The sequence below is a fragment of the Drosophila erecta genome, unplaced genomic scaffold (assembly GCF_003286155.1).
Source record: "Drosophila erecta strain 14021-0224.00,06,07 unplaced genomic scaffold, DereRS2 tig00000021-arrow-pilon, whole genome shotgun sequence".
Taxonomy (NCBI): domain Eukaryota; kingdom Metazoa; phylum Arthropoda; class Insecta; order Diptera; family Drosophilidae; genus Drosophila; species Drosophila erecta.
This window is the reverse complement of record NW_020825198.1, coordinates 14,389,264-14,398,264: the sequence shown is the minus strand read 5'-3', so window position 1 is coordinate 14,398,264 and position 9,001 is coordinate 14,389,264.

The window sequence follows — 9,001 nt, the reverse complement described above, 5'->3', positions numbered from 1 at the left end:
AGCTATCCATCAAGGGCTGGCACTGCATCGATTTCAAATGCAAATTTCGCCGTTCTCGGGCTCGAAAGTCTGTCTGGAAGAGTAACCCACTTAAGACTGTCATTATGATTATTATTGATCATCAGCCGCGAAGAGAAGTGAGTACAGAACTGGACTGGATCTCGGATTGTCTTCATTTGCATGACGAACAAGTTCTGCAGATTAACTAGGCAATGTTTTGGGAAAACTTTTCAGCAAACAATCCACCCAGGGGCAATAAACAACAAATGAAAATGAAATTGAAATGGAAGTGGAAATGGATAGGACATGGCACTCGGAGCTTACCGTATGACGGGATTAGCGATCTTGCTTAATTTTTTCTTCGAATACGGCTTGGCTTCTCCGTTATTTTTTATTTATTTTTTGTTTGCCAGGTATCTTGAGAGGACTGCCAGCTGTCAGCTTAGATGGCTAACTTGATCTTAAGCTGTTTTGGTCATGTGAAAATTATGGAAAGCAGGCAAACAAACTTGAGTAACAAAATTGCACAAGATTGCAGCGATCGCGTTATCGCAGAACGATCAGAACTCGCCAGGTAGGAAGGTAAGTACGTATGTACATATAAGGATTCCCACACGGGACATCGGGACGACTTGAAGTGGTTCAACTAATCAAAACTGACAAGGCAGCAGAGCGGTTCGAGATCAGGTCCTGAGATCCCTCCGATGATCCAGATGAGGCGATGCGATGCGGGGCGAGGGTTACGGAGGCTGGCCGGAAGTGCGAAAGGAGTTCATCAAATGGTTAGGTGACAAAGGGGTTGCACAGGACTTACAAGGACCACATCCCGACCGAGGTCAGGTATAAAACAATGAGGAGGGTCAGACTCTGTGCCCCCGTTCGTCAGCCGATTGACAGACACGGGGCCAAAGTTTAAATTAAATTAAATTCATAGGTTCAAAAGTTGACGACAACAAACTCGTACAGCTCGTAGGATAGACTTAATGAATCCGGGATGCGTGACGACGGGCTGGGCAATATAAACTGGTCAGCTTCACTCGGAGATCAACGCCGATATGGTCCTATAAGTACAGCGCAGTTTCTGAGAATCTAAGTTTCAAAAGGGTTACATTTTTATACCCGTTATTCGTAGACTAAAAGGGTATACTAAGTTCGTTGAAAAGTATGTAACAGGCAGAGGAAAACGTTTCCGACCATATAAAGTGTATATATTCTTGATCAGGATCAATACCCGAGTCGAACTGGACATGTCCGTCACAAACTGCACAAAACTGTCACGCCCACACTTTTAAACAATTTTTAAGTTTTTTTTTTAAATTTTATTACTTTTTCCCAATTTCTACGGATATTCCAGAAAATGTTGAAACTTCTCTGATAGCCGGGGAACTCCATTCTAGCATTCCATCTTGTTTTTTTTATTAAATTGTAAGGGCTGGATATATGTATATTGTAGTATAACTTGTTTACCACTAAAGTTCAAAACTATGTTTGCCTAAAATATTTGCGGTAAGGTGTTACTTAAAGTTAAAGTTTCACACCAGCATTAAAAATATGACAAGTCCAATTGAACAACATCGATAATCAAATACATTTGATAATCTTGGCAATCCATTAAAATACATTTATATGGCTTAGAATACATATCAATAAATTGGGAAAGAAAAATAAATTTTCGAGTATTTGAACCATTTGTATACGGAGTTTAGATTAGTCAACATTTAAGCAACAACTATATTGTACAATTAATTTCATTTAACTTTTTCCTAACACATTTTAAATTGACTGAAATTAATCCAATTCTACCCTTACAGTTTTCTTACCAATCTCATTGTACTAACTTCATAAGCCTATCTTACCCTATCTTCATCGTGATTTAATCGATTGTATAAGTTTCCTATTGGTCGCAGTGTTGTATCTAGATCAGATTTCATGGTGATTTAGCAATGATATACCATTAGACATATGTCTCGAATTTGAAAATGGGGTTTGTTCTTTTTCGCATGTGGTACAAGCCGCATTCAATTCGTATTCCTTTTAAATGCCTTTCAATGGAAAGTTTGCTATTTTTACATTTTGCCTAGATGCGTATCATAAATTCGCATAAATTATGGCAGGGCGTAGCAAAATCGATACGCAAATTTTCCAGCAATGATAAATTTGCAAAAAAAGGCGCCGAGTAAAATGCGACACACGCAGACAAATGGAAAACATTTGTAACGGCCATTAATCGATATTTGTTATAACCAAATGCAAATTGAATTAGCAAAGGGGTTACAGTTGAAAGGGCATCCAGGGCGGGGAAGGGGTGACAGGGGCTGAGGGGGGTGAGTCACCAGTTTAATGAAGCCATTAAAAGATTTTACTCGATTCTTGACATTTGTCAATCGCTGGGCGTTGCCGTGAAATAAAAATTTGTGAAATTTGAAAATTGGCAAATTTTAAATGGGCTACCAGGGAACGCCTTCCGAGATCCATAGATTCATAGAGAAATGCATTTCATTGTTGTGTTTTTGGACAGTGCGGGGTTGATAAAGGGTTAAATGTCGGTTACAACTTTGGTTTCTTTTTATTCTGTTCCTTTTTTTTTTTTTGGTATTCGGCCGCGTGTTCATAATGACAAAGTTTGGCCATTAAATTTCGCCATGCCCCTTTGAAAGTTTTCTGCTTTTGTCAAATTATAATTGCCAAATCTTGTCCAAAAATGTTAGAAGCCCTATAACGCGAACCGTTGGCCAACTCACACTTGTTACAACCAAAAAACGGATCTAGATTGGGCGCAGAAACAGAAACAGAAACCGAAACAGAACTGGAAATGGAAATGGAAATGGAAATAGAACCAGAATGCGAAAATAAAAGCAACTGGAATGGTTTTAGACTTAATTTGTATTCAATCAAGGGGTCTGATTCAGGTCTTCAGGCTCCTCACGGTCACTTTTGCCCTGCAACTGGGAACAATCAATGCTCATCAGCATTCGAGGATACGCCATGATTTGCATATGGATGCGCTGACCCTCGGTCCTGCAACACAAACAAATAAACAAAGAGTTGCTACACTTATGTCGCCTTGGGCAGTTCATCATTCTGCGGCAATCGGCGGCGGCGGCGGCGAGATGATCATCCAGATCTTCAGCGGGATTGGGATCGGGATCGAGATCGAGATCGGGATCTTCATCGAGATGATCGCGGTGTGGCGCGCAGCTGCTGATTTCGCAGTTTTACCGGGGTGAGTCAGCCTCATCTCATCCGTGTGTCTTGTCCTTTCGCGACGAGTCCTTCCAAGGTTCGCGCGCTGTCAGAAGCAATCAAGCCGACACACTCTTGACACAAAACGATGCGTAACTCTTCGAGAGCGAATTCATCATCATCATTATCATCATCAAAAGGATCCGTGACCAGGGCCGAGGGCGCGCTAATTTACTTGACTTGATCTCGCCTTCCCCTGCCGCTACTCCTGCTCCTGCTCCTGCTCCTCTATACCTCTATATCTTTCTTCCTCTTTTCCCGATCTCGATCTTGATCATGGCTCTCGAGTGGCCTTTTAATGCCCGCCAGCTGCCCGGTGGTTCCGATCACAATGGTGCCCGCTAATTGCTGACTAGTCATTGTGAGCTTCGAGGATTGAAACGTTAACTAAGTTTACTTCTTGCCGTTTTGGTAAGTAGGGGGTTTAAAGGGGGTGTATAAAGAGCTCTTAACATTATTACAATCAAATAAGATTGTTATTAAATGGCTACAAGTAAAACACTTTTTTTTAGTTTACTAAATCAAATTTTGAATTATATTTAATTGTTTTTATGTTTTCCTTTAATCTACATATGAAAGCATTGTGGTGAAAAGAAGGCTATCCTGGATTATAAAGTAATATATTTACTATATTTACTTGTATAAATAAGCAATAGGATTAACTATTGTATATATTGTTGCCGTGCACAATGATAAGATATTTTTTAAATGATTCAAAATGTTTTCTTTTTCCGTAAGCCAATTTCCAAACTTCCTTCCATCTTAACGTATCACAACTTGACATCTGAAAACAATAAATGAATAGATTCCCACAGGATCTTATGCCTGCGTAAAAAACATTTCGCCATAAAATGCACAATAAATAGATTAGTAAATTCTACTTACACTTAATTCTATTATTATGTGTCCAACTTTCCTGACACCTTTGCAAGGCCATTGAAGGGCACAATTGGCACTCAATGCCTAATTCGCTTAATCCAAATCAGCTCTACCGATTCATGATAGAACCCTCTTCAACTAGCTACAAAGTATATAGCACCTGAAAAAGAACAACATATCACAGAGCCAACCAGTTAACGCCTCCGCCAAGAATATGAAAACCAAGTGACAGACAAATCATATTAAAGACGAACCAAGAGAAACCCTTCAACTTGCAGATTATAAAAGAAAAATCGAATAGAAATTCAAAGAATCCGATGAAAAGCGCAACAAGACAGAAAATAACAAAAATACAAGTATAACAAAATATAATACCTGACCGAACAGCCAGGAGAATGCATGTAATTGACTTTTGTGCCCGGCATTTTTCAGCCATTCATGAGGAGAGAGTCCAAGGAGGCGACAATTCATTGAGCATCATCCAGACAAACTGGCGGCGGAACCCAAGGGAACCCGCAGATCCATCCCATCCATGCCGTTCGCTTCTTTTCAGCTGCTTATTTCCTTAGGATCCCGAACGAATCTCTCAATGGCGCAACGTCTGTGCACTCGACTCTCGGCCAAGGATACGCCGAAAAAGTGTCAAAATTCCTATAATCCGCTTTTAGGTGTTTTAATGCCCGAAAACCCGGGACGTGGTCAGCACAGCACAGTACAGCCACCTTGCCTGCCTGCCTCGTTTCACATGAATGAATTTTCAATTTGCTGCATGTCCATTGTCTTGGCAACCGGCACAACGTCCTGCCATTCAGACCATTCCAGTCATTCTGGCCATTCTGGCCATTCTGACCATTCTGGCCATTCGATTCATTCGGGCACGTAGGTGTTTTTTGTCCGCGTCATTGTCTCTAAGCCCGCTTCCCCGCTCCCCCGCTGCCCGCTCACAGGACAATGGCCCAGCGGGTGGGGGCCAACGGCAGCGAGCGTTACGAATGGCCGACAGGATAATGCCACGAAAGGGGAAAAGGACAGGCTTAGATGCAACTACTAATACGTGGAGAAGAAGGGCAGGGTGCCGTGAAAGGCACTCGGCGCAGGAAGCCGTCAAGAAGAGCCACCAATAAACGCTAACAAAGTCCAGCCGACGCCTGCATTATGGCCAACAACGCAGGCAAGGTCAAGTGGCCAGGGCCCAGTGGCCAAAGAAAGCATACAAGGCCTATAAAACATTTAAAATGCATCGCATCTGCCATTGAAACAATTTTGAATTAATTTACAAAACGACTTACAAAAGGCTTACAAACCGGATTAAAACTTTTTGTGCTAGAATCCTAATCGCAGAGTTCACCAGAACTGTCAGTTTAATAAGATTATATGGCATTGTTGTTTAGTTAGTTGTGTTACTTTTATGTTAAAAAATAATGCAATTCTTAGAACTATTTACATATTTAATGTGCTTATTTACATGGAAGACACATTTTAATTTCGAACCAGAAAAGTAAGATTTTGTTCAAATGATTTTTTTTGGATACTGAATTTTTAGTGAATCTCATACTCTTATACTCCCATTTCAAGAATTTCGAAATCTGAATTGCGAAACTGCAGCTTTCAATTCCTTTGCTGTTCCAGAGATATCTCGCAATCTTTCCCATGCCTGCAGCTCCTATATCATCATGTCCTTTTCTTGCCGCGTAATCGTCTGCATTCAAATCGATCGATCGACGGACAGTCTGTCCTGACCAAGGCTACTACCCCAGACTACCAGACTGCGTGTCCATTAGCAAAGACCATTCCAATACCATTTTTTAAGCATGTCTGGGACATTAAACAACTGGTTTTTGAAGGCCTGTGAACAACATGATTTAGCATTTTGATTGCATACGTTGTACAATCAGAAGGAAAAAAGGAGGAAAAGGTAGCCCCGCTAATCAATTGGTCAGCACGACAGGCAGTCTGGATTGATATGGTTCAATGTGTTTTCCCCTAAAAATTTTGAGCTACAATATTGAATATTTACTAGAATTGTAAGTATTTCTTTTCATTTTGATCTGGAACAAAGAATGCCATTTTTGCTTTAGTATCAGATAGTTTATATTCGACCAATTTTCCTGCTGCTCTTCAGTTCTAATCAACAGTTTTTTTCTAGAAGCATGAATGTAAAAGTACATGTACCTTTTGTGGTTTTCCTACGAAATTCCCCACATGTCCCAAGAACAAACCCCGAAACCATATGAGTTCCTGTTTAACTGCTATCTGGCCTATCAATCGGTGTGTCATAACTGCATTTGGTTTTGTCAGTTTCCGTACGGTCTTTTTTCGTCCTTTGGTCTATCAATTTGCTGCAAATCTGGGCTTTGTTTGGGATGTGTATCTGGAAGGTTTCGCAAGGATTAAACGCACTCAGGCTCGACGATGGCAATCTCATTTGTTTGCGACAATTGTTTGGCCATCGATGGATCGATGCTGATTTCGGGGCTTCGATCGTTTTTGAGCCAAATCTGTTTGCCTTGTGGCCTATGAAATTGTATCCGATGTTTATCTATGAGGGGAGAGCGAAATCCGTACGCTGAAGTATATGGCGGAAGGGGAAAGGGGCTTCTTTTAGAAGTCCCAAGCGGTTGCCAAACACAACCGAAAATTTGAATGATTTTCCTCGTGCTTTTTGCTTTTTGATTAACATTAATGAGCGACAAAAAGTGCAAAAATTTACATGGCAACGGCGGCTTCTCTGCCCCCATTGTTGTCCCGGTCTTTAGAAAATCTCCCATTCACCGCGACAGGAGCTTGTCAGGAGTGTGTGGATGCCTCATCCACCTCGGCAACCTATCCATCCCCAACAATAACGATTTAGGCATTAGAGCTCTATTGAAATTTTCTTTTTCGTTGCGATTGTGGAGCTTCATTCTGCCTGGTTTGGGGCCTTGAAGACGGGCTCAACAAGATGGCAAATCCCCCATCTGGCTGTGCTCATCACATTATTCTGTATCTAAGTTGCAGTCGGTGCATTGTCAGCGCTTTTTGTCTAACTACTCATTAACATTTATTTGCAAGTGCAGAGAATGCCATGGCAAATGCAAAAGCAACTGCCATGATAAATATGACAAACAGACAATGGCCAGATAGACAAACAGAAAACAGAAACTCACAATGGGGAAATGCACCGCGAAAAAAGGGGGTAAGGTGATGGAAAGGGATAGAAAACGGTCGACATGGAAGGAGAAATCTTACTGTTCCTCATCAGAAATACATTTCTTATGTCTGTCAGGTGTTTTAAAATATATTTTATCACTAGAGAGATTTTAAATCACTTAATGTTATACCTAGAAGTACGCCCGTGCCAAAAGTGTTTAGATATATTATAGCATTAAAGCTTGATACGAGCTTAAGAAGTATACACCAACAAATAATACTTTAAGCAAAATCTAATTATCCATTTAGCTTCAATGTCCGACAAACCCCATTCCATAGCCAGCACAGCCATTTTAGGCATTCAGGTGAGTGCAGTGTATAATTACAATGGCCGACTAACTGAGGAAGCGAGACAGACGCAGCGAAAGAGAAGGGGACATAGCCAAAGACAATGGACACAACCAGTACATAGAGTGCGATAAGGAGGGGTAGAAGACGAGAGCGAGAGAGAGGGCAGAAACGGGTCCAAGTAAATGGAACAGTTGCAGACCATCCATCCATCCATCCATCCAGTCAGCCAGTCCGCCCTTCGTCACCCACTCAGTTCGTCAAGTTGGGGCTGGAAAAATGTGCACCATTGTTTCCAACTTGCAATTGTTTGCCGACAATCGGCAAAAAGGCAGCAAGTACTCCTCTTTTCTCAGACTTTTCCACTATCTGCCATGTAGGAAAGGCTTAGGTCATTAGAGTCAAATTATATTAGAGTGTTAGTACGTAGGTAGTTAAATCTTATAGCAGGTACACACTGTTTGCATTTGTCATTAGTTCGTTGTTAATTAAAACGAAGCCCAAGTGCCAGACGACAAAACTCGACACGACAGACTGAATGGAAATCAAAATGCGCTAAAAACCGCCCTGAAACAATGGCAACACCTGCGTAATGCCCTGTCCCACCCAAAACCCATTACACAAAAAGTCCTGGAACAAAGCCCGACCAAATGCGAGTGGAGTTGGAACTCCGGAGTTACGAGCCGTTGTCCTGGCAACTCCACCAACACCAAAGCAAATTAACAAAACAATAATGTCGACATGAAAAATGCGATGCAATGGCAGGCACTTTGCAGGACTTCTATATATGCTAACCGTGATATAAGACAGGTGCAATTATGCAGAGGTATACAAAAATTAAGTTATGGGAATGGTACACATTTCGTGTGGGTCAAAACACTCGATTGTGTGTTGTAATTTTAGTTGTATTTTAAATATTTACAAGAAAAAGTACTGCAGTACGTCTATATAGGACAATATGAAAACAGTCTCCTAGAGTTCTTAAGTCCAGAATTGTTTATAACTGTGTTAGAACCTACAACCGAAATATAAAGTGTTCCAAAGCGTTCTGCTCGTATTATGGCCACCTTGGCCAACATATCCACCATTTTGAGCTTGGAAATTAGCCAAAGGCGAATCGTAGTTGCGGGCCAGATGTCAGGCTCAGATCTGCACAGTTCACCTCGATTCAGAAATAAATGTCCATTAAGATTAGTTGATTTTGCTTTCGATAGTTTGTTTTTCAGCTCTTTTTTTATTTTTCTGACGCTCTTTGCTGGTCTCTAAGCAAATGCGGTAAATAAACGACAAACTCCCGAAAAGCTCACTCCCCATGGTGGCACCTCTTCCCAGTAAAGAGACCGTCGTAGACCCCAACTTTACCCCCATTTTCCACTTGGCATTTCATGTAACACGAAACCTT